This window comes from Thermobia domestica, chromosome 15 (genome assembly GCF_964235325.1).
Source record: "Thermobia domestica chromosome 15, izTheDome1.hap1.1, whole genome shotgun sequence".
Taxonomy (NCBI): domain Eukaryota; kingdom Metazoa; phylum Arthropoda; class Insecta; order Zygentoma; family Lepismatidae; genus Thermobia; species Thermobia domestica.
The window spans coordinates 152,826,224-152,853,631 of NC_137468.1; the positions used below are offsets into that span (position 1 = coordinate 152,826,224).

The 27,408-nt window shown below is 37.6% G+C and overlaps 1 long non-coding RNA gene across 1 annotated transcript; it reads left to right on the plus strand.

Moving 5' to 3' along the window:
• The first annotated feature begins 3,061 nt into the window (after window positions 1-3,061).
• On the plus strand, window positions 3,062-25,570 carry LOC145671302 (uncharacterized). The gene is made up of 3 exons (XR_014128500.1): window positions 3,062-3,316; window positions 17,870-18,386; window positions 25,449-25,570. It is a non-coding gene; the product is annotated as an uncharacterized LOC145671302 (long non-coding RNA).
• Window positions 25,571-27,408: the final 1,838 nt, after the last annotated feature.

The following is a 27,408-nucleotide window of genomic DNA, read 5'->3' on the forward strand; positions in this document are numbered from 1 at the left end:
ATACAACTGTTTCAGTACATGCAGTATGAGGTATAAAAGTATGAAGTATAAAAATATACTCTGAGATTTCAGATTTTCATGACCAGTTGGGTAAATAAAGGACTTTTTCATGACTTTCATGACCACTAAGCAAAATATATGACTTTTTCATGACTTTCATGACTTTCATGACCAGTAGACACCCTGTTTATATTGAGAAGAAAATTGCTAAATCGTTAGATCTTTAACAAGTTGTGGATATGTTTGCTGCTGCCCACACGAATATAAAGATCCTCTTCAAGTAGAGGCATGAACCTATAAGTTATTTTCTTTACCTGTAAAAGTGTGTTTGCTTCCACTTAAGTTAACCAGCTACACATACTTTAAACGCCATGATTAAATAACTATTTACTTATAGGCCTATTAGAAATCAATTGCATTAATGAATCCTAGTTGTTTGAGGTACTAAGTTCTTATATTTTCACTGTTTTCCAAAGAGTAAAATCACGAACAAGAAAGATGGAAACATTCACCTTGAATACACACACACACACACACATACACACACACACACACACACACACACATATATATATATATATATATATATATATATATATATATATATATATATATATATATTGGAGATGGCCCCCTCAAAATCCGCTTGGGCCCTTCATTGCTCCCCCCTAAAAAAACTCTAACTACGCTACTGGACACCATGTACCAGAGATGAATTCTCTACCATTGAGCCACCGCGGCCCTGCTTGGGCTTGGTCGTCCATATCTAATATCTCTTTTGGCGTTGCTTAAACAACTTCTAGTTTTGTTCTAAATTCACACTCCACATTGGCGTAGATATTAATATTACAGTCGATTGGTAAAATCAATCTTCCACATTTAAAAATTAAAGTACACACAAGTACAAAAATAAGCATTTACCATAAAAACACTAGCTGCAAGTGTTCAAAATAGATTTATTGTTTCTATAAAATCAATTGAAAATTGCTATTTTTAATTAGGCAGCTAGTGAAAAACAGCAGCTTTCGACTCCAGCCGACTTTAAATTCAACTTAAACTCAGTTGACCAAAGTGAACTGACCCGACTGACCCGACCCGACAACCCGACCTGAGCTGACCCGATAACCCGACCCGAGCTGACCCGATTGACCCGACCCGAGCTGACCCGACTGACCCGACCCGACAACCCGACCCGAGTAGCCTGACCCGACAACCCGACCCGAGCTGACCCGACTGACCCGACCCGACCCGTTTGAGCTGTGTGAACTGATGGATTTTCTTCATGACACACTTTTTTTTCGTCAAACGTGGCCGTATTTTCTTGATTTCATCACGCAAACGTTGCAATAAGTTTGTATAATACTCGCTGTTTATTGTCTTTTTTTCTTTTTGAAGATAATGAAAATTATCCTACGCGCATCCCCTTCCCCCCCAAAAAACTGACTACATAATAGATACGGGCCTGTTACCAAACAAAACTTCAAACTTAAGCTTTGTGAGGTTGGTACTTTCGACAATAGTATTGTTTTAAAACATCAACCCCTATCTATAAGTCAGGTTGGGTACTTCTAGGACTACCCACGTAGATGAATTATTTATTTATTATCTGTATATGAAAAGTACTGTATGTATTATATACCAAATTGTATTTATTAGTTTGATTTTTCCTCACAGTGAACATATACTACTTGTGAATACATTGTTTAATACTTGTAAATCTTCTTAAATGGTTATATTTTTTATGGGTGCATCTAATGAGGAAATAATGTATAGCAGCTTCTTATTAAGTTTACCTTGGAAACTGGAGTCTTCAGAAGAATATGAAGATTGGAGCGTCCCATAACAGGCTGAAAATACTCATTAAATGCAGTCCAACGTTGCCCCTTGGAAATAGTGCTCTCAACGCCTTCAAGATTAGCATCTTTTGCTGCTCCTAGAACGTTCCTCGATTCAATAAATGCTTGTGCAAGTGGAAACTTTGTTGTGTCCACTTTTGATATGCGTAACAATGATTCATTGCACTGTTGATTGGTGGATGATTGAACTAAACAGGTTGCTCTCTCGTGGTAGAACCGAAGGCTTTGATAGTCCCATCCATTTCCGACTGCATTGCCCCAGGAGTCGAAATCGGACCCCCTACTAATTTGATGAATCATGTAGTTGATCATTCCGCTGCCACCCAACCCACAACCTCGAGGCCAGAAAGAAACCTAGAACCAAAGCATTCAATGAAATATGTAGCTGCTCTCGAAGTAATTCTAACACATTAAGTACATACCATATACACACAAATACATCAGAAAAATATTCCTGAAACATTTTTATATTTCAGTAATACTGTATTTGAATATCTAATACTTCTAAAACTACTTAGAGCATTTCAGGAACAGGGACGTCATTGGGGAAGGGCAGAGGGGGCAATTGCCTTACCCTAATGTATGTATATATATATAGTAAAATATATACCAACAAGCAAAGGACACGAACCTGTCATCCGGACATCCGAATCAAACCTAGTCCATTCGATAAACATAACAAAGATCTGTTCATACAGAAAACATTAGGTGCCATGGACGACAGAGCAAGGCCCTGGGTCCATTAACCCTGTTAGTATAAAGAAAATCTTAGACTCGCAGTGAAATAGCTATTGCATCAGCACTGTTCATTGGAAAGTCATGGTTTATTGTTCATTTTCTTCAACATGAAACAAGCTTTCCAGAGGTGCTATGTATTGGGGCCCATAACGTACTTGGACAAGGAAAATTAGGAGAATGTCGGGAAAAGTCTCTCCAGAAATCGCTCCCATCACCTTTGGAACCCTATGGAGTGGCCCCGGGAAAGCACAAAATCCAAATGTATCTCAAAAAATAGTATAGAGGATAAGAAATGTGTATACCAAGTTTTTTGATAGATGAAATAGATATGAGAGAAAAGCTTGTACCTATATTAGTACACGCTTTCCCCTCATACACTGTAAAAAATATCAGGAAGGTTTCTCACCTTCGGGGAACGTTTTTGCACAGGAAAGTCTAGGTTTCCGGATAAATTAACAGAACGTTTCTCTATTTTAACGAAAATAATACACTTTCCGTAAGAAATCAGAAAGGATTCGGTGTGTTTAGAAATATGTAGGATCCTTGTATCATCGGAAACAAGTTTTCTTTATATTTAAGGAATTTACTCATATATTTCATGTAATCTGATGTTACTTTTCCTTTATGTGACGGTAAACTAGCTTTACCATGATATTCGGAAACTTTTTGGTGATGCATCATGGGAGTAGTACCAGCCATGTTTGTTTGAGTAGTGCTATTTCGTATGTAAATAAAAATATTATATTTATTTCGTAAACATTAGAATGTGTAATTCCAAACAATAACTTTCGGTATGAACAAATTGTGAAAGAAATGAGAGAGCTATCTAGTAGCATAGAGAAAATAACAATAACAAAATATTTTCTCTGTGGTTTGAGTAATAAGTAATCAGAGCGTAGGCTATATTTTATTTAAAAGTTTTATTGTTTTTATTATTTGTGGTTGCAGTTGTGATTATTTAATGCATGTTTTTAGCATAATGAATGAGCGTCAACAGTAATGCGTCCTTGTACATAATGCATGTTTTCAGCATAATGCGCGTAAACACTCATAATATTAACAGTTTTGGGTTCACTCGAACAGACAGATCAGGTTAGGTTTAGCAGAAGGATGCAGAAGCACGAAAAAAAAAAAAAACATTTACAGAAGAAATGGATGATGCAAGTATTTAGACCAAAATAACGTAACCAAATCTGCACATTTGGGTTCAATCGAGCAGACGGTTTTAGCAGATAGAAAATCTATAGGTAAAATACAATCTGGAACACTTTTTGCAAGTAGTTGGTGTCAGTGCACAGCATACTGAAATGAAAAGTATGCTATTCCACTAAACTCATGCGTATACTATCCATCGCTGACGCGCCTGCTCCCTGCGGATGCACCCCCTCGCTAACGCTCGTGCCTCTCTACTGCTCTCCTGCCCTGACTCGGTTAGATAGCATTCGTGCTTTTTAATGGCCAGCTAGCACACATTTGTACATGTTTTCTGCACTGTAGTCTTTATGCTACATGTCCAAACTGTATTTACACTAAGCCCTCCTGAAGTCAATTTGTAAGTGGTAATGGAGTTCCTCATTTTTTGCATGCTCTGCTAAAATAAATATAAAGATTTGACCTAACCTGAAAATGTAAGAAATGTTTCAAAATTTAGTAGAACCGTCTGCTTGAGTAATGCCTCAAATCTAATCTAAGCTAACCTGAACTAAACGAAACTAACATAACGTTAGTAGAAGTAAGCAAAATTCGGTAAGAGTGCACTTTGTGCATAACGCTCATTGGAACTATACCTAAACAGCTCCACGGGGCTTCTAACCTTGTTCGCTCGCTCAGCTATGTAAAACATAGCTGAGCGAGCGAACAAGGTTAAGAAGCCCCGTGGAGATGATTTAGGTATAGTTCCCAATGAGCACTTGTTTTGCACAAAGTGCACTCTTACCCGAAATTCTATATTTTTTTCGAAAATTATGTTAGACCTCTACATTATCATAATCTAACATAAAATAACCTAAACTAAACTAACCTAATGTGAAGACAAATTACCAAAATTGTAATATTTTTAGAAAGAATTGCTGAACTCCTTCTGCTAAATATAGGCCGACCGTCGGGGGCAGATCTAGAATTTGAAAAATGGGAGGACAGCCAGAATCCCAGACTATGATAGGTATATCATGATATGACTACAAGCTTCCAAAAATATATAAATAATAGCTAAAATGATGTTTGTCACAAAAAACTGAGGGATCATAGGTTCCCCCGGCCCCGGCCTAGATCCACCACTGCCGACGGATCTACCAAATAAAATTCATTTCAATATGCTGTGCACTGACAGTAAGTACTTATATTCAGACTGTCGTTTTTTTCATGAAAAATGTTTCACATCGTATTTTCTGAGTAAACTTAAAAGTATTGTAAATGTGCTCTTCCACTATCTTCGTTTATGCGTATACCCCCGTCGCTCACGGGCCTAATCCCTATGGACTAACCCCACTCTACCTGGCCTCCCTGCTGCGCTCCTGACCTGACTCGTTTAGGCCTTTTAGGATTTATGGTATATTTATATACCATGACGTAGTATCGTGTTTGGCCTATCATTTAGGTTTTATAACAGATATTTAAGCCATTTTTTATTGATCAAATCAAGTATGGACCAAAGAACAATCCAGGTGCGTCTTGGAAGCGGATGGTCAACTTAGTGGCCCGGAGGGGCGTGACTATTTTTTCCTAAGGCAAATTTCAAAAATTTTTCACGCTTTTAGTTTTCAAGATAACAAATTGAGAAACTTGATTGTGTGTACCTTTGTGTATTTATCATTTCTTTTAGATCCCTACGTGAAACTGGGACCGGGCCCGAGGGACGCAAGTGTTCCCAGAAATGAATTTTTTCAGAAAAATTCGCGATTTTCTGGGTTCAGATGTATGGTACAGATATGTGAGTGATACCGTTGAAAAGCGCTCGTTATTCTATAGAAGATTACGCTTTTAACCATGACTCTAGACCAAACAGTAATGACGCAGTAAATTTTTGAAGTATTATATACGCACGTTATTTATATAACTTTCTTTTTTAAAAAAATCAGATCGCTACGTAAACACAGAGCCGGGCCAGAAGGGCGAAAGAAATTAGATTTTTTTTCGATAAATCTCCCGGTTTATCCCGTTTCTGTTGTTTAATACGGACATGTGAGTGATACCGTTGGAAAGTATGCTCTATCGTGAAAAAAAAAAAAAAAGAGATATGAGCCATGATCTTACGATAAATAGTAAGGAAGCAGTAACTATTTGAGTGAAAATCTAAAATGTACCACAAAAATATAAAATCCTAAGAGAGTTGGATATCATATTTGCTTTTTAGTGGCCACTTAGCACAGGTGGGGTTGTGCTTTATGCACTGTAGTTTTTATGGCATACTTCCACACTGTGTTTATACTAAGACAACCTGAAATCAATCTGGAAGTGGTAATAGAGCTTCTCATTTAGTACATGCGCTGCTAAAAAAAAAAAAAAAAAAAAAAAAAAAAAAAAAAAAAAAAAAAAGCTAGAGCCTAATCTGAAAATGTAAGAAATTTGTTAAAATTTGGTAGATTCGTCTGCTCGGGTAATGCCTTATTTTTCACAAACGTCCCATATATGGAGTGCACGTCGTATACTATTACCCTACAATTAATGAAAAGTGTCTTTCTTAAGCTTAATGGTTGTGGGCGCGGGGGGGGGGGATTTAGTGCCTAACGAGCTCATCAACTTTAGAAAATTTTGGACTGTATATATAGCGAAAGGGATACTTGGTGCAATGGTACCAATAATATCAACACAAGAGTGCCTAAGTTTACCTAACCTACGTCAGTAGGAACTCAAAAGGTTCAGAATCTAAGTTTAACTAACATATGTCACTGGAGACGCAATCGATCAGTATTTTCGCGCGTTTTGCTTTGTCAGTGGGAGACGCAACTGGTCACTAAATCTGGCGGACTGATCGTAAGACTATGACATATTTTGAAGTTTCTTCTTTTAAACAGTTTCTTCTGACTTTTTTTTAAATTATGTGCAACGGGCCATATTGCAACGTAGGACATCACTGTAGTCATATTTAGTCGTTTCTACAAAATTTGCTCGTGAGCTTCTCCGTGGCTAAGCGGTTAGCGTACGCGCCTTTGGCGTGGGAGACCCAGGTTCGATTCCCGGCGAGTGCTTATGTGCTTCGGATTCCACGTTAATCAGTATGTCCCGTCACATATAGCTTCGCTACTGAAAGGGACGCTAAACTCAAAATCAACTCAACTCAACATTCGATCGATCTTCCAGTACTTACTACGTAATGAGCTTCTTCGGCACATTACTCGTGGTGGGTATACTCTTTTTATTGATCATACATAAAATGGTAAATGATAGAGACAGATAGTATAGATAACATAGGACTTTTTGAGCACAGGGAAACGTTACGTAAAGTGTGTTTGTAGGCTTGTACAGATCATTTTTGTACCGTATGTTTTAACATTATGGATGTCAATAGTAGGCACACATACACCTTCAACTAATTGTATTAAGTACAAGAGGCAAAACTGTATTAAACATCATTCCTCAAATCATAAATAAGTTTTGGTATCGTCTTTCGCCTTGTTCGTAATGCAATTCTGACAAGCTGGTTAGGTTAGCTTATCTTAAATCACCTATTGTTATGATACAGCGCGGTAGATCGAGGGTATGATCAAGTGGGCCCACCCCAAAAGAGCGGGTTTTTTCGGGTTTGACCCACCTGAAAACCTGCCTGGGTTAAGAAAAACAAAGTTCCATTTTGTGCGACTTACTTTAGTCGACATCTTGGAAAATGGCGTTTTTCTCTACAACTTCGGTATATATGGGAATATTTTGACCTAACAAACGAGGTTCGATTCAGAGCGACTAGACATCGGACTTACTACAATGATTTTATTTTACTTTTTCTCCCTTTGCTCCGCAATTTCTTGGAATATGTTTACCAAACGAATGTTCTTTGGTTCAAATTAATGTGCTTAAATGTATTTCGAGATTTATCTTCCAGTGCCCAGGACGTAACAGGGTTTACCCAAGTGGGCCCAGCCAGAAAAAAACCCGGTTCGGGTTGGACCCACCTGAAAACTCACTAGGGTTTTTGAGCTTTCAGTTAGTGTATTATTGGTACAATTAAGGTGATCACATTGAAAGTGATTTTTATCAGATTTTGGACTTTCCTTGGGCGAATTAGATGCTTTCCTGTTAAAGTATACTACAACAACATATTTCTGAATGCACGGATATATATTTTATTTTGGGTCATTATAGGTCAGAAAATGTCCCCTTTTGCCTTTTTCGGCGTTTTGTTTTTTTATATATTGGTCATTTTATAAACTTTTTATAGTTCTTAACATTATTCTCTCTCTCTTTTTTTTTTTTTTTTTTTCATTTCATCTTTCAACAATAAATTTACTGGTCATTAACTCGAATCACCACCATCTCTTAAACATCTTTTCTTTAGTTAAGAAAATTCCAATGATAAGATATTCTTCAATGACTGGACTGATAAAACCAGATCTGCAAGAATCACAAATCCGTTAAGGAGGCGTGACAATGTCCTCCACCAAGGGGGGTGAGGGGGAAGTTTTCTTATTTTTGTTTGTACTTCTGTTTGTGGAAGAAGGATAGACCGTTAAGCTTCCAGAAGTTTGTATTTTTTGAGCATTACATTCATTAAATATGTAATTCTAATTAAATTAGGTCTAATTTTTACGTCCTTTTTTCCAGTTTTTAAATTCTTTTAAAGATATTTTTAGATTTTTTATAGGTTCTTTTAGGCAATTTTTAGGTCTTCAACATCCGGGCTCTAGTAATCATGAAACAAGTTGTCGACTCTCCACTGGAGTCTTGGTCACGGAGGTTAAAAGCAGGAAGAAAAAGAATAGAAATATCAAGGAATAAAAGGGAACGGATTTACCAAGGGGAAGAGCTGTGTGCAACACACACAAAAAAGTACGGCAGTCTCACGTACCTAAACCTTAATGTAAGAAGACAAAATAGCAAATTCGTTACCAGTGTGCACCACAAGCCAACAGCAGGTACACAGTACATTTATTATAAATCGGCACATTCAGCAAGTACCAAAGCAAATATTTGGAAGAATTTCTTTTTTGCAAGCCATACGTCTTACTTCCTTAAAAACAGACAGACATTGAATTCCTGATGAAACCGGGTACTCTGAAGGGGTACCCAGCTTCATTATTAGATAATTGGTGTAATCGGGTTAAGAGGAATTTAAATTCCGATAAACCTGAAACTGACATAAAGGATGAAAAAATGGATTAGATTGCCTATTTTTCCCAGATTGACAACTACAGTAAATAGAATCTGCACACAATATGATTTTCTTACAGCTTTAAAGCCACCTAAAACTTTAGAAAAGAACATCATCCAATTTAAGTTATTACACGGATTTCAATGAAAAATATGGTATTTATGAAATAAAATGCAGTTGCTAAGAGAGTTATAGGCAAAATGAAAAGAAATTTAAAAGTCCGAGTAAAGGAACACATTAGAGATTCGAAACCAGAAAATCCGGTGTAAGGTTTATCGAAACATTTAAAAGAAACGCAGCACAGGATAGAAGGAAGTAGAGAGACTGATTTTTGAAAATTTATTTATTCATTAAAAAAAATTAAATCTAGACAAGGAATAACTGAGTGACGAATGGGAAGCGGTTATCATAACGTTTTCACAGCATTGACATGACAATAAAAATAGCATGATTTGGCAACCTTCCAACAAACCTTCCAGGTCTAGGTACGTAACTATCGTCCTTTTCTGTGTGTGTGTGCGCATTGCACACAGTTCTTCTTCTTGATAAGTCCGTTCCTTCTTATTCCTAAATGCTTCTGTTCTGTTTCTTCCTTTTTTTAACCTCTGTGTGCAAGCCTCCAGGGGAGAGTCGAAAACTTGGAATTTTAGAAACCTCTATAAGTAGGAAGGAGTTCCTTCGTGGCTAAGCGGTTAGCGTACGCGCCCTTGGCGTGGGAGACCCAGGTTCGACTCCCGGCGGAAGCTCATGTGGTTCGGATTCAAGTAAATTAATAGGTCCACGACTCATATAGCCTTGCTGCTGAACGGGACGTTAAACTCAAAATCAACTGAACTCTATAAGTAGAATGATAGTTACAATTCCTGATCGTGGTATGCAATCTTCGCTCTTTTAGTTTAAAATTTGGAGGTAGAATGGGTTGAATGACGGTAATGTATATGCTATAGTTGAATGATAGTGAACATACGGTATAGTTTTTGTCTTAAGGTTTCACTATAAAACTTCATTTTTTTTTTCAAGAATATAAGACTACATTGAAGAGAACAGTGATTTTGGAGCAAATAAACTATTTAAGTTCAATCCTTTGCCTTTTGCTTTCCTGTGGTATTTTACCCATTTTGTATTATCTCACCATCTTTTCTTACGATATGATGCCTGATTTTTAATTCTATACAGCACGTAGTCCTTCTGAATTTTGTTTGATCCATCAAAGATGCTACTACAATGTAATTCATATCGGTTCTTTTTTCTTCTTCTTCTTCTTTTTTTTTTTTGTCTTCAATTCCACAAATCCAGCTGTTTCCCTCGGAGACCATGAACTATTTAAACTGATTTAAAAAATGAAGATGCACTGATAGCCGACAATTTCTATTTTCTTCTTTTAATCAACGTAAAAGTTTCATTGTTCTCCTAGGGAAACATATAAGTTTGATTTGCAGAATTGAAACAATCAACAGTTTTGTGACAAAGCGGTTAGCGTACGCGCCTGTGGCGTGGGAGACTCGGATTCGAATCCCGGCGGGAGCTTATGTGGTTCGGATTCCACGTTAATCAGTAGATCTCATCTCATATATCCTCGCTGCTGAAGGGACGTTAAACTCAAAATCAATTCAACATCGAAGACAATTTAAGAAAAAGATATAATGGTATTAGCATCTTTGATGGATCATAATATAATATTCAGAAGGTCTCCATTGCGTATAGAATTTAAAATCAGAAAAAAAAATGAGGATGTTTCCGAAAGAAATCGGAAAAGCTTTACTATGGAACCTTTCCGGAAAAATGCGGGCAGCTCCTAAGGCAGAATCGTTTCCGAAGAATTTCGGAAACTTCATTCTTCCAATTCGCTAAGGAACACGTATGTTTCCGAAAACTATTGGGAAGATGTTCGGAAACTTTTCCGACCCAAGTCAGAAAAGTTTTCCGATCGTTTTCGGAAACCTACAGGTTTCTTAGCTAGTCGGAAAAATATAGTTTCCGAAATTCCCCGGAAACGTCTCTGCCTCCGGAGCTGCCCGCATTTTTCCGGAAACCTAGAGAAAATTTTTTTACACTGTACCTATTCTATCAATACAGCGTATCAAATGCGTGTCACAGCATGTCAAATACGTTCCTCAGCGTGTCAAATACGTGTCTCAGCGTGTCAAATACACTCTCCAGGCTAAAGTAAGTTACGCCGAAAAGCAAAACATTAGCGCGTCTTCATTCTCACAAGTGTTATAGCTGAACGTATGTTAACTACAGATAACAATATGCTTCCCCCCCTCCTATTTCACGTATGTTAAAGCAGAATGTTGAAATAAGAAAACCAAGGGCAGTGCCTGTGTAGCATACGGACAACGTATGCTCGGTACTGGTTACTATAATAATCAAGAGGATACCGTATGTTTGTGTACAATATACCGCTGTCCGAAGAACGGATTTTTCTCTGTGCATTAATTTATTTTTATTATTAGAAATTAGTAATAATAGGAATTCTTATTTTTAGTTGCAAAAGAAGTTTTCTTTCCTACTATATAAAGTGTCACATTACGAGAAATTAGTCAACAACAGTTGTCAACACTGCATGTTCAAACCTCTTTTTTGTTCGTCGGGTGACCGAAGTTCATCCGTCCCGCTTACCTTCTGTACTACACACACAGTAGCCCAATCCCGTTCGCAGTCTTGTGAACGTGGTGTGATGATGGAAAATACATTATATAAATGTATAAGCATGGAGTTAAGCAAACGAAGTGTATATGCGTAACATGTAAAGAAAATTCTAGTAATTGTAATTTGTTACAGGAAAGAAGAAAGAAAAGAAAAGAAAGAAACGACACTATATTATAAAAATTTAAATATTATTATACGTACATTTTAAGGAAAAATAAAAGCACAATATTTGGTAGTTCACGTGATCTTGTAAACTGGATAAGACGATGCTTTTGATTACAGGATAATAAAACATGTACTACAAAATGATATTGTGCAGTTAGTGGTCTGCAAAATCACACTTTCAGAAAACTTCTCAGAAGTAGTGCAATAAGGACTTAATTCATTATTTTTATTCTCGTTACTAACCTCAAACTATTTATTATTATCATTTATTATTATTATTATTATTATTATTATTATTATTATTATTATTATTATTATTATTATTAATTATAGTAAAAAAACGAAGCAAGTTTAAATAAATATTTTCTAATTTATTAATATGCGTTAAGATCAAATTACAAACTGAAATATAATTAGTAGATACAACAATTAACAAGTAACACCCTTAATTTTTAAGTGAATTTAGATGAGTTCATCTATTGTGTATATTGCTTTTTTTTGTCTGTCTACTATTACTACCACTACAACTACGAGCATTAATACTACTTTTCTTCTACTTTTTGACACTCAAACATCGTAAAAATTTAACGTTGAGAAAGGATGAGAAAGTTGTCCTTTCATCCATTGTTCAATTGGAGTTCCATAATGCAGAGCCAAAATTATTCAAACAATAGGCCGAAATTGAAAACAATTTACCAAATTAAGAAAGTAAGGAAAATAAAGAAAAAATGTATCCCTTAATGCCAGAAGATGGAAACTAATGGAGCTGCTAATAAATCGGGATATAGAGTGGCACTGGAAAACTCATGTATAATACTCCCACCACAGCTTCAGCGCCTTAGGTGTTAGTTTGCAGCAAAGTCTTGCGGTGAGGCTAACAACATCAGCCTTTATTATTTCCTTGTCTTATGTGTTTGCTCCTCAGTCTGTAAGGGTGTTCATTTGGATGTAGACCACTGTTATATTAACTTCGTTTTATTCTCGCCCATATGTTTGCTGACATAATTTTCATTAACTTTCCATTACCCCATGAAGTTGAGATGTATCAATATTAAAGTGTATTAAGAGTAATTGCTCATCTCTATTTTGGTATCAGTTGAAGATTGTTCCAGATACACAAAGACGATCTTCTTTGGTTCCTGAGTCTAGTGGTTCAGCAACATTTGATAAATCGGCGGAAGAACCTCCGACACCTGTCCCTAAACCTTCTGGAGCGTGGAACATTTTCTGTTGTAGAGACTTGACGTGGTTGCTCCCTTGCTGATAAATCAGAGTAGCGTGTCGAACAGTCAACTCTGCCTTCTTGTTCTCCAGCTGGTATCTTCTTTTGTTCAGATGTTCCGAACGATTCGTTCCTAAACAACATAGTTGTCCAATTTCTAAATAACTTCGGCTTTTTTGCTAAGCCACACTTTAACAATCTGCTAGTTCTCAGGTCGAATAAAACAAGCACAGCCGTCCAGTGACAAATGTCGTCTGATTCTCTGGTTATTGGATGAATTTTAATTCCCAGTAGGTGATCTCGTACAATCCATTGGACAAAGGAGAACAATGCAACTGGGCCGTAATCAATAATGGTGCAACCAACAATAACTTTGTAATCAACAACTTTGGGAAGACACATTGTTCCACGCCAATCACTTCCAACAATAATGACGCAATTGTTAGATAGGTCTAACAAAATGCTAATCCGGTCAGAGAAGGCATAAGGCAGTTCCTGGTCTCTGAATTGCTCTCCTGACAAAGGAGGCAAGATGGAGAGCTGGCCCATACCTTTCAACAACGTTTCTCCTTTTATGGTGAAAAGTGTGCTGATCGAGGAAACAGATCTATATGTGAAAGTCCATTGCATCCGACTGATGATCTTTCGGAATAGTATTCTTCTTCTCTTTACAAGTTGGCATTTCGATATATCGGATGCTTCATGTTCTTGAATGTTATCCATAATATGAGACTTAAATCCTTTTCTACATCTGCCTATCCATTTTCTGAATCGAGGAAACAATGCTCTCATAAACAACCGACTTTGATGCTTGTTCACAGATCTAGTCATAGAATCAACAGAGTGGTCTTTTTCAGTTTCAGACGTAATTTCTTCAGATGCTTCGAATGACAATAAGCTCACCCAATTCCTAAATAACTTAGGTTTCTTTACTATACCACATTTCAGCAGCCTTCTGGATCTCAGATCGAAAATAATAACAGCAGCAGCCCAGTGACAGATATCTTCAGATTCTCTAGTAATTGGGTGGATCTTAACTCCTAATAGATGGTTGCTTATAGACCACTCTATGAAAGAAAACAGCCTAAGAGGTCCATAGTCGATTATGGAGCATCCAATAGTGACTTTGAAGTTTTCGACAGAAAAAAGGGACACTGTCCCGCGCCAGTCACTGCCAAGAATTGTAACAAAATGCCTGCTCAAGTCGTAGAAAACGTGCAGCTGGTCACAAAAGGTATATGGGAGACCTTGGTCATCAAATCGATCCGGTGAGAATGTGGGCAAAACTGACAGTTTTCCCATTCCAAACATTAATGTTGTTCCCCGAATAGTCATCATATGTTCGGTTGAAGGTAGACATATATGGACAAATGAATATCTTAAATGATAGATAAACTTCTTAAGGGCTCGCCTTTTACTTTTCATACTATTGTTGATTGAAAGATGGCGCTGTGATGTACTATCTACTTCATGGCAATTTTTTACAGTCATAGCAGTGGTAGGTTCAGCAGTGTTTCTCATTCGAAGACGGGAAGTAACTCTTCGCATCCAAGCTGTGCACCTTGGTAACCAGCGGCGACAAGAGAAGAACCGTCTTAGCATTGTATACTCAGTTATACTCGTATCATGCTGGCGAGTAGGGGAGATTGTTTCGTCATATTTTATCAGTGGTGTAGGCTGATTTAGTAGCAAACACATATTAGCTGATGTAGAAGAGACCAAGATGGTCTTCGCTGGTCTCAAATTCACCGAAGTGAAAGGAGATGTGCAGGAAGTCATTATATTTCGCGCTCAAAAAATTTCACGTGTACTCTATAATATTCCTATCGCTCATCTGTTGCTTAGAGATTTTAATTCACAAATCTTATTTCTGGATTATTGTTGCAATAATTTAGTAATATGAATCTTTTATTCTGTATTGTTGTACAAGTGTTTTGATTAAAAAATACTGATTAATATTTTTTAACATCTTCTTTTAGCAGCGAAGCTGTATGATTGTGGACCTCGAGCTGTGGGGTACAAACCACATGAGCTTCCACCGGGAATCGAACCCATACTATCCCGCTTCAATAGTGCTTGTACTAATCATATTCTAACATAATAAAAATCGTTCAAGAATAATATTAATTATTTGGTACATTTAAGATGATTTGTGAAATATTCTCATTTTGAATTTTATAATAAATCGTGGTCATCCACTGATGCTGCAGGTCATCGCTTGTCAACAAGGAAACACTAATACACACACACATAAGTTCTTCATACATAAGACATTTCTAACAAGGAAACAACAGTGGCGGATATAGCCTGGGGCCAGGGGGCCTAGACCCCCCGTTTTCTGAGTAACAAAAATAATTTTAGCTTATTATTTATATATTTTTGAAAGCTTATAGTAAACTTATGATATGCTTATCATAGTCTGGGTTCTGGTTGCCCCCCCAGTTTTTACCTTCTAGATCCGCCACTGGGAATCAATACGTAAACTTTGCCGAGTCGAAGAAATACAGCTGTCTTATTGTAAGACTGCGAAATAGAAAATAAAATTGCATTGGGCGGAAGAAAACATTAGGCCACTATACCGGAACGGAAGATTCGTGGACGCATTAGTAAGGAAGCACACAGAGAGAGCGTTTTGTTAAATTTCTAATAACAACAACATCAATTTCACGGCTTACAGCAATTTCTAAGCTTGTGGTGAGTACGAATTTCCGTTGGCTAACCAATGCACCTTTGGCGTGGGCAGTGCTGCCATTCTAATTTATTAACAACCGGTTGTATATATATATATATATATATATATATATATATATATATATATATATATATATAGGATGTCCCACCAGGAAAGGGCCATGTTTTGAGGAATGATAGTATGGGTCATGGCAAACAATCGTTCGAGATATCAATGAAAAGAGCAGTATTTCGTACACATTGCTTCGAAGGCGCATATCTCTGGAACTAATGAAGATATCGGTGTCATCCAAAAATAGGTAGGTAGCACACGTAATAGGTATTATATACGTATCACATTCATTATACGCCTACTCACAGATCCCAGTATTCCGGGCAAAATCCCGGCATTCATGTTCAAATTTCTGTCTGCCCATTGAATTGAAACAATTCAAAGTTGCTTGCTTTCATAATAATGCAAGCGAACGGAAAAATAAAGAGGTGTTTTCACAAATTTAATTGGCTTCTTTCTTTCACTCTTGGCTAGGTCATGCTTGAGTGCGTGTATTATGTGAGTGTTTGTGTCTGGATGTAACAAACGGTTCTGCGAACGCGAAGTATTTTAACAACCAGTTCTAGCGAACCGGCTGAATAGCACTACTCGCGTGGGAGACCCGGGTTCGACTCCTGGCGGAAGCTCATAAGGTTCGGATTCCACGTTCATCAGTAGGTTCCGTCTTATATAGTCTCGCTGCTGAAAGGAATGTTAAACTCAAAATCAACACAACTCAACTCATTCATACCTCAATCACTATTTTCTGTATCAAATTCCTCATTTCTATATACAGTGAAACCTGTCTTTAGCGGAATCGATCGGGACTTGCAAAAATTTCCGTTAAAGTCAGGTTTCCGCTTAGTGGAGGTAGACTTTTCCTTTCTTAAAAAAAAAAAGGACATGCTTATAAAGGAGCATATTGAGAAAATATATTACTGTACGTACATTGTTCGATTACAATACTTCTTTCTTCTACGAATAAATACACAAAAAAATTAAAATGAATAGAAAGTATGCTATGCACATGTTTCCTTTATTTTTCTAATAGCCAAGCAGGGTTTTCTGTGTACATTGCTGCTTGGGTGCTTGACTTTCCGCATACACTTTAGCCTGAGAAATTATACTAAGTGAATCAGAATTATTTTTTCGTAAGGCAAATTTTTGCGGTTCCTTTAACTTCTGAGAGAATATTGATATATATTTATTCTACACTCTTCTTGGAAGTCGGTATCGTATTCCTCTTCTTCCCCTACCTCGTTTTCTTCTTTCCGACATTTCGTATGATTCTTGATTAAGTTGCGGGGATTAAGGACAATTTGTGGGGGTGAATATGAGTAGTGGTTGGGGAAGGTCAACACTGTCCAGAAATATTTAACAAAAGAACGAACATTTTATCGCAGACAGGGTAATGTATATGTCTCACAGAATGTCTAAACATCTTCTAAACGCTGTAGTCCGGAACTCAGAATTTTCCGTTAAATGTTTATTTTTCTTTCCGTTGTCCGTGTAACACAGTTTCCGCTTAATGAAGGGAGTTTTACACGTTTTGTTCTCCAAAATTCATGGGACCGTGAAATATTTCCGTTTAAGACAGTTTTCCGTTTAATAAAGGGTCCGTTGAAGACAGGTTTTACTGTACTTAAATATGTATCACCTGAAACCTCAGGTTGGAATGGTAGCTGCTTTATTTCATCATAATTAGGAATAAATGTACATTTTCTATTTAAAAAAAAGTATTTAGTATCGTTTTGAACTCCAAATGTGCATGGATTATATCCCCATACGATTTAAATACTAAAACCTGAGCTACACAAAATCACACTCCGATATAGTCACAATGGAGCGCTGTAACTTTATATTTATACATAATGATATGTTCTAAACTAATAAATGTTGTCAAGATGCTTCTCGTTGCTGTTGAATACTGCAACAGTTCTGTTTTTCAGCCTATTAATTTACATGAGAATTAATTTCGTTTTCTTTGAACTCAACTGGAATTTTAAAGATTTGAGTTTATTGACTTAATCCACTAATTAAAAGTTAAATATTCATTTCTTTGTGAAAATTAAATTTAATTATACGAGGTTTATTCAAAAATTATTATTGTTTTTTTTTGGGGGGGAGGCGTAAACAAATGTAGTTAGGGATGTGTGGTTTGATGTACGTATGTAGGCGCCCCTAATGCGTATTTTTATTTTTTCATCCTGCAGAAGCAATCAATCGCCAGGAAATAGCCGATGTTTGATGAAGTAATTATAAGTGAACAGCGTCGAAATTTCGCTTTTGACAAAATGACTGAAAAATTTGAACAATGCTGCTGCATAAACCTTTGCATAAAGCTTTGGAGAATCTCAAATGAAAATGATCCACAAGAGTCGACAGGCCCTCGGGCTCGAAGCAATGGACATCAAAAGAAGTGATATAACCTTCCATTCTTTTTGCTGGTCAAAGACAGTAGACCTGTGCGTCGTCAGAGTCCCTACTCTCCGGACATGGTTTCTTGAGATTAAGCTGAAAACGTCCATAAAAGGAACCAAATTTCAGCCCTGAGAAGACATTATGCAGAATACGACGGACCAAATTCACGCAATTGCAAAAGAGGCGTACCAGAGATGTTTCTAATAGTGGGAGAATTGCTGAGACAGCCCAAGAGGATTGTAATCACCCAGGGCGCCGTGACAGAAGACGCAGGGACGACATGAAATTCCAGGAATTCAGATTTTGTTGGTAAATGATTTTTTAAAAATATTTTTTAAAAATTAATGTTAATTAAGATATTTTAATAATGATGAGACCACGGCTAAATAAGATTATTGGTAATGTAAAACATCGTCTAGGATTATTCAACTGGAAATCTCTCGAGCCTCCTGTGAGAAGAGTTTTTATCTTGAAAAATTGACTGAGATTTGTTACGATTTAGTTCTTATCCGTATGACAGTTTGGTACAAATTGAAGAAACTTTAGTAGAAATTAATAACATTTCTTTATTCCTATCCAGGAAATGCTCAAGTAATACCACAATAATTGCAATACTACAATTAGGCCTATCTGCTTATTTTGACACCACTTGATGATAACCGGGTAGCATCACAAATACAACCTCACACGAACTTTCCAATCAATAACAGAATAAATATCTTTTCAATCCTTCAATTCTTTACTAATTTCATGCAACAACTGTGTTTATTAACCATCAGGGACGTAGCCATGGAGAAGACTCAAAGATCCTTCCCCACTAACAGGAACAAAAATGAAATGAAATGAAATCTTTGAGTTTTACGTCCCACGGTTATGCCGGTTAGGCTAAAGGAGACGGCGATGATGAGTAATGAATGAAATGGTGGAATGAAGAAAGTGGGAGGAAACGGGAGAACCCCGAGAAAACCCACGCACACTAACAGGAACGTAGCCAGGATTTCGTAATAGGGGGGTCCATGACGAAGTGCTGTGATTATCACACCAGGGGCTCGATCATTCTAAACTATTTTGCTGGAAACATATATTAGTTTGTTTAGCCAGGATTTCGCAATAGGGGGGGATCATGACCTGAAATACTGTGGTTACAGATCAGGGCTCGATCAATCTTAACTATTTTACTGACTACACACCCATATTGCTATGTTAGGACAATAAAATGAAGGTATGTTAGTATTTTAATAACAAACTATGAAGAAATCTCAAGTAAAATAATGTTTTTAAAAAAGTATTGAAAAAAATATAATCTTCCGAAGTCATTCGAACTCGGTTCTACTTGTCTTCTTCTTCTTTATCTTTCTTTCCTTTAATGCCATCAAGGATAGCAACAAGATCTCTTTCGGCACTAAAGACATCCTATAAAATGGAGTAGTGTTGCCGCGAAATTGGAAATTTCTTTAACAAATGTAACTGGAATCTATGTTGCCATGCTCATATTGGTGTTTGTGGGCATTTCTTAAGTTCTTCTGAGAGTCTATCTGATCGAACCGGTTTATCGATCGTCATTTGTAGTCCATATGATTAGCATGGAGCTAGATGGAATTCGGAATGCTCCATTACAATGATATCAATTTTCAACTTGATGCGGCCTTCTCTCGTTTCCTCTACACAAAGCTCCTCATAAGAAAGAGTAATCAAACGCTTGCTGTAGCTTTATATTTTTAACGCTGATTCTTCTTTTCCTTGTTTCTTTTAGTTTCATCAAGGATGTTATAAAATAGAGGATCTGCCCATCGTATCTTCAACATGTGAACTCAGTGAAGCCAAAAACAACCGAGCATCGTCTGATCCGGCACGTCTGATTGGCTACTCTCGTTTCCGCCATGGTTGTTGGCTCGGAACATTGCGATCTTATTGGCTCGGAGTGGGCTGAGTAGGTGTGGCGAAGCTATGACGTATGGCTTCACGATTTTGTTGTATGGGCAGATCCTCTATTTTATAACATCCTTGAGTTTCATCCTTAATTTTTTTCATCTCTGGTTCCGAAGGGGGGTCCTGACCCCCCGGATCCACCCCTTGGCTACGTGCCTGCCATTAAAATGGAGACGGAAATCTTAATAAAATTTAAATTTAGGTTATTCTATATTGGTTTAAACTGAAAACAGTTTTTAAAAAAGGTATTAAAATGCAATTGAAGGCTTAATTTTTACAAAAAATTCGAGGAGTACTTCCGGACCTCATGTACTTGGGGGCAGGGGAATCGAAATTCTGGCTACGTCCAGAGTACAGAATAAACTCTGGTTGTTCTTCATAACAGATTGGATGGGGGTCGCCTTGGAATTCTCGCCCCGGGCGCTTACAACCCACGTGACGGCCCTGGTTTCTGGTATCTGAATACACATTTTTTCTATGAATAATAATTCGGACACATTTTGAACCAACCTTCTATAATTTTATTATTCACTAATCAAATTTAGTGTAAATAACATTGAAGATATATGTAATGCAAATTCATTTTGAGAAACCAAGAGATATCTAGTTAGACTTGAAGGAGAAATCATTAAGATTCCAGCTCATTTCGAAGAAAAATGAAAATAATTCCCTACATGAATCAACAGACTGACTTAGAAATATTATTCTCGTTCTCAACATTGTTAACCTTATAACGACAACCTGCGGTCCACGTGGACCCCAGGTAGGATTCCTTTTTGTCTTCAAAGTTTTTGCTGAAGTCTTTGGACATTTCTTTCTATGGTGATTCGAGCTCATTTTTATCATTTTTGTTATTCTGCCCTATGATATTTACAAATTACGCTATATGAAGTTTTAGTAGTGAAAGTATATTTTGCCAACTTGGGTTCCGTTGTTGTCACATGGCACTAAAAAGAGAAACGACGCAAATTGATCTATTATTTTCCATATATTAACAGTTTATAAGTTAAATTTTCTGCATTGGGTGATGAATTTAAACTGTTTCCTAACGGGAACTTTTGAAATTTCATGGGGGTGTTTCAAACGCAGGAGAGTTAGCCTTTCCATCTGTATCCCAGAGGTAAAATATTGGATGTTACATAGTATACAAAATTCTAGAGTAGGAGTCAACTCTTCCCTTCCTGTTCACCTCAACCATAGGTTGGTGGGCAACATCGAAATTTTAGAATTTTTCTCTCGCTTGGGAGAGCTGTTTTATACTTTGATGTGGCCTCTTCTTCGTAACTGCACCTAGATATTCTATCCTTGTTCTTGCTCTTCCTGGTTTCCTTCTGCCTTTCCCTCTTTCAGCACGGTGATCCAATCGGAGTGCCGAATAAGATGGCTAAGAATGGTGTTTCCTCTTTCTTCTATTATCTTCATGATCTGTCATCCTTCATTAGCTTCCTTTAGCACGTCTTCGTTCATTTTCCTTTCGGTCCATGATATGCGCAGCATTCTGCACCAACACCACATTTCAAATACTTCCACCTTGGATATTTAAGCTTTCCTCAATGTCTACGTCTCTGATCCGTAAAACGCCACGCTCCATACCAGTGTCTTATTAAAGCGTTTACGAACGTTCAGTGACACATTTCTTGACGTTAGTAGCCTTCTTTTCCTATTGAATGCTTGTTTAGATTGCGCTATTCTGGAACTTACGTCTTTTTCACTTCTTCCGTCCGAGGATATTAGATTTCTTAAATAGGGGAACGTCTTAACGTCTTCGATTTTCTCTCCATCTAGCGATACGTTTGCCTTTTCGTGTCCTGCTCTTGTGCACTTTATCACCTTGATTTTCTTCTTATTTATTTCCATTTTCATGTTTCTTCCAGTTGGTCGTTCAAGTTTCAAAGTGCTTCCTGCAAATCCTTTTCGTTCTCCGCTATCAATGCTATGTCATCAGCAAACCTTATTGTGCTGAAAACCTGACCATTTACTTTTACGTCTTTCTCGTTTTCATCAAAGAATTCTTTCAAAGCCTCTTTTATATAGACGTTGAACAGGAGGGGTGAAAGTCTACATCTTTGCCTCACTCATTTACTTATTCTTGGTTCCTTCTGATCTCTTTCTATAACAGCTATCTCTTTCCTATAAAGTTGGTATATTATTCTTCTGTCTCTCTAATCCACTTTCAGATTCTTCAGTGCTCTGCAAATGATATTCCAATCTACGTTGTCAAAAGCTTTCTCTATGTCTACAAATGCTGTCACAATTAGTTTGTTTATTCTGATGTGTTGTTCCATGATGAACCGTAGACTCAGTATTGCTTTCCTTGTTCCCCTTTTCCTCCTGAATCCAAACTGGTCCTCCGATAACAGTTTTTTGATTTTCCCTTCTATTCGTTGTACGATAATTTTGCACAGTACGGTATTTTTTATGCTTGGGAAAGCAAACTTAACGTTCTGTGTTCTTCTCATTTCCGTGCGCCTTTTCTCTTCGCGATGAGTATTATTATGCTTTTCTCGAAGTCTCTTGGTATTTTTCCCGAGATGTATATTTCATTAATAAGATTAAATAGTTTTTTCTTTGTTGCTATTCCGAGATTCTTAATCACTTTTGTTGTTATTTGATCTATTCCTGGGGCTTTACTATGTTGCATTTTCTCCAAAGCATTGTCAAATTCACACTGTAAAATTGATGGCCGTAATTCATTTTCATCCACGTCTTCTTCCTTCGCTATCTCTTCTTCGTTCACTCTGTCTCCTTTGTAGAGTTCTTCAATGTATACCTTCCATCTTCTTGTTAAACGCTCCTCTTTTATTAGCGTTGTCCCATCCTTGTCTATGATAATGTCTGTGCGTTTCTTTTTCTCACCGAACTATTTTCTAACTTTTCTATATGCCGTTTCTGTATTGCCTTTGACTATATTTTCCTCAATTTCTTTGCACAAGTTGTTTATCCAGTTTTCTCTGGTCTTCTTTACTTCCCTGTTGTGATTTCTACACCTTCTGTATTCCTCTTCTTTGTTTGTTATCTTAAACTACCTTCTTTGTTCCATCATTTCCAATATTTCTGCTGTTATCCAGGGTTTATATCGGGTTCTCATTTCTCTTCCTATGTGCTCGTCAGCAGTTTTTGTAATCCCTGCTTTCATGGCTTCCCATTTCGAGTCGCTGTCATCACCTACTAAAGCTACCTTAAACATCTCTTTGTCTGTCGCATTTGTAAATTCCCTGTTCATGTTTTCATATCTTCTTAGCTTGATTCTTCCATCTTTTGTTTGATGCTACCACTTGTTTCTTCTTTAGCCGAAGTTCGCTCGTCATAAAAAAAACTAAGTTATGGTCTGAGTCAACGTCTGCTCCTGGGTAACTCTTACTGTTCTTCACTTGAGTTCTAAATAATTGTCGGACCAGTATATAGTCTATTTGGCATCTTTCTTTGTCCAATAGTCTTGTCCATGTTTATCTTCTTCTTAGTGGTTGTTCGAAGAGAGTGTTCGTTACAGTCAGATTATGGCTTTTGCAGAACTCAACTAATCGTGCATCTCTCGCATTCCTTTCTCCTAGGCCGAAATTTCCAGTTACATTCTCTTCTTTGTCTTTCCCGACTACTGCGTTCCACTAGCCCAAGATGATTAAATTGTCCTGGTCTTCAACTTTCATTAATACTTCTTCTATTTCTCATAGATTTCTTCTACTTGCTCATTTGTGTAGCTTGATGTAGGCATATATACTTGGATTGTCGTCATATTCCTCGGTTCGGTTGCTATCTCCAACATTACTATCCTTTCATTGTATCTCCAGCTACTTATAACTTTCTGTCCTATCTTCTTAATCAAAACAAAACCGACTCCTACTGTACCGTTTACAGTTCCTGAGTAAATCCCCGATCCACATGTCTCCTCCATCAGGCCACCTAACCTCGCTGATTCCTAAGATATCTATCTTCATGCGTTCCATTTTCTTCAGGTTTTCCCGTTTTCCTCACTGTAATAACGATCACACATTCCAGTTACCTATCTTTCAAGGGTTTCGTTTGATGACGACCGAGGAGGCCCTGCTGTGTTTCCCTCCACTGCCGGGGACGACCCTCTGTGAAACAGTAGTGTCATATTCCCTAATATTACATTCTCTTATTTCTCTTTCCATGTTGTTTTATAGGGACTGAGTAAAGTGGTGGTGTCCCAGGTCCTTCCACCTCGCAGTGAAACAGCCATAGAGGACATCCTGTCCCTGCCTATTTTTGTCCACATCTGAGCCTTGCCGATATCAATCATCTTCAGCCTCAGTGCCGTAATGGTATAGCTGCTGCCCACTACCATAATATCTCTTTCTTCTGACTCCTACCCCTAAAGACCTATCCGGCACGGGAAACCTTCTGATAGCGAAGCTATCTCCGGCATAACTCTTGGGATCATTAGAGCACGCAAGCCCTCCCCCCCCTCCGCGGCAAGGTGGAGATATTGAGAGAAGGTCTTTTCATGTAAACACCTCTTAACACAGTTCTTGTCCACATCTACACACGATTGCAATCTTAGTGTCCTACGATCAAAAGCCCCTGAGAAGTCTTTTTGGAGGGCACGTTTTAGATACTGGAAAATGACACTTCTGAGTGCCCTTCTTGATTCAAAATGTTTGCGTCGCAATGAATCCTTCAGTTTTGTAATAACTTAAAGGTCACTGGAAAATAGTTCTTGGGTGCAGAATGGATGAGGGATCACTTCGTTATTCTGAGCTTATATAAAGTCTTCTTCTTATCCAGGAGACGTACTTCTCTTCATTCAGCTGTCGAGGATCTAAAATGACCCGACCTTGAACTTCAAGTGGTTTGTTAAAATTCTGAGTATTAATTAATTTCTCCTCCAAATCACTTGTTGGTTATTCTGACTGACTTGGTAGTGATTGCGATTCGTTATTTGTAACTGTAATGAGTATAAATACAGTGTGGACATATGGCATAAAAACTACAGTTCATAAGTACTGTGCTAGGTGGCCAATAAAAAGTATGAATGCTATCTAACCGAGTTAGAACAGGAGCGCAGTAGGGGAGCCCGAGAGGGAGTGAGGAGGTGCGTCCTTAAGGACCAGGCGGGTCACCGACGGTGAGTATACGCATAAAGGAGGTCGTTCATAACGGCTCACTATAAGTCGGTTTCGTCCGGAGCCATCGATGGATTTGAGGGAGATACTAAATGCCATCCAAATTCTTTCCACGGCCCATTTAGAGAATTCTGTAAATTAACAGATATCGTCAACAGTTAGCCTTCTATCCTCCATGACCAGGACTTGAAAAGGAAAGATGTTTTTGCGTTGCTTTCACAAATTAAGCTTAGTCCTTGGCAGATCTTCAGTTGACATTCGCCACCTCCCAGAAATTCACTCATACACTTCTCAAATGTCTAGATTTAAAAATGAAATGACAGTTTTCAGTTTAACGTCTCACAATTATGTCCTTTAGGCTAATGGAGACTGACGATTAACGCAAGTTAACGATGATGGAAGAATTAGTGGAAGAAAACAGTCGTACCCCGAGAAAACCCACCGACACAATGTTGCTCACCACAAACTTACTTGGCCTGGGATCGAACCAGGAGTACCAAAGGTAAGTGCTCTACCACTTTTATAATTACCGAACTTTCTTCAGTAACTTAATTTTTCTATATAATCACTGTTTTTTTACTTCGTTTTACTTTTTCCATTAGCATTTTAAGAACAGGGATACGAACACAGAAACATCGAGGACAGTTAAAATTCCAAAGGTTCTCCAACCGGGAATCGAACCCGGGGTCACGTACTCCCAAGGCGCGTGCGCTAACTTCTAGACCAGTAGGGAGGGCTTACTGAGCCACTGTGCTCCCATTCTAGACATTAAGTGTAGAACTTATTATTGTATTCACATGATCACGGAAGATACTTGATATCAACTTTGTGTCTTTTGGCGTGGGGCAATATTGAAATCTGAAAATATAAAGCGTGAAAACTCATAACCGGTATCTTTCTCTTATCCGAGAGGAGTTAATCACTGCAACGACTGACTTGAATCCTCGCATTGTTGAACGGACTCCAAAAGAAGGTGAAATGTTTGAGGAATGCACCTGAGAATGATAACGAGCAAGTGATATAAGTTTTTATTGAGGTAATGTTATTGCTTGTCCGTTGATTCGAGACTTTTATAGGTACCCTGTAGGTAATAAAATATGAACTAATGGTAGCATGCATTGCACAATAGAAGCAGTGTTGCCAACAAACGATGAAAATTTATCGCTGGATCAGAAACTGAACTAATATCACCATGCACAGTAAAAGCAGTGTTGGCAACGCGCCATGGGAATATGTTACCTGATCAGGGTTGAAAAGTCACCATAACCTAAAGAGTAGCTTCTATCATAATTTCTATAACAAGAAATAAGGCTTATTTATTTTCCTCTTCTTTTTTTATTACACAGTGTTAATTAAAAATACAACTAGACTTCCCTCATGACTAAGAGGTTAGCGTATGCGCCTTTGGCGTGGAAGACCGGGGTTCGATCTTCGACGGGAACTCAAATGGTTCGGATTCCACATTAAGCTGTAGGTCCACGTCTTATATAACCTCGCTGTTGATAGGGACGCTAAACTCAAATTAAACCAAATCAAAGAGAATAACTGAGTATGAGGGACCATTGTTGAATTACAGGTCTCGTCACATTGTGGAAAAGAACGTCATTCAATAACTGCTAGATAGAAATTTATTTACTTATTGGTAAGTTCTTTTAAATGGCGAAGCTAAATCTATGCTGCTTCTAGAACCACTTAACTATGTACAGTACATGCATAAGCTTCTATTGTTATCAGAATGCATGAAATATACAGTACAAAAAATAGAAATTATTACAAAAGGATACTCACATATTACTCATATAAAATGATCTTGAACCCGTTTTTCTGATGTTTATATATGTAGCATCGGTGTTTCCATTATCCGCTCAGGAGAGTAATACTCCCGGAATGTTTTTTCGCGCTCTACCCTAGCCATATGTTTTACGCGCTACCCTAGCCAGCTGTTTTACGCGCTACCCTAGCCAGCTGTTTTACGCGCTACCCTAGCCAATTGTGGTCACAAAATTTATATAATGGGAATCAAGGTGGAACAATACGAGCTCTGCGGGACTTCTAACCAGTTCCCCCTCCTCCTCCTCCTCCTACTACTACTACTTATCTGCACAAAAGTAAGTAAATCACTTTTTTGAGTATATATTTTCATGTTATTTTAATGAAAAAAGCTATGAAATTTTTAAAAACAAATTTAAGAAACTTTCCTTTGTCCGAGTTTGAACCCACGCCAAAAGCGATTTCTATTACTAGCACGCTCGGTCGAGAGGACCCACAGCAACTAACGTTTGATTTCTGCTATATGTAGGCTACGTGGCAAGAAATGG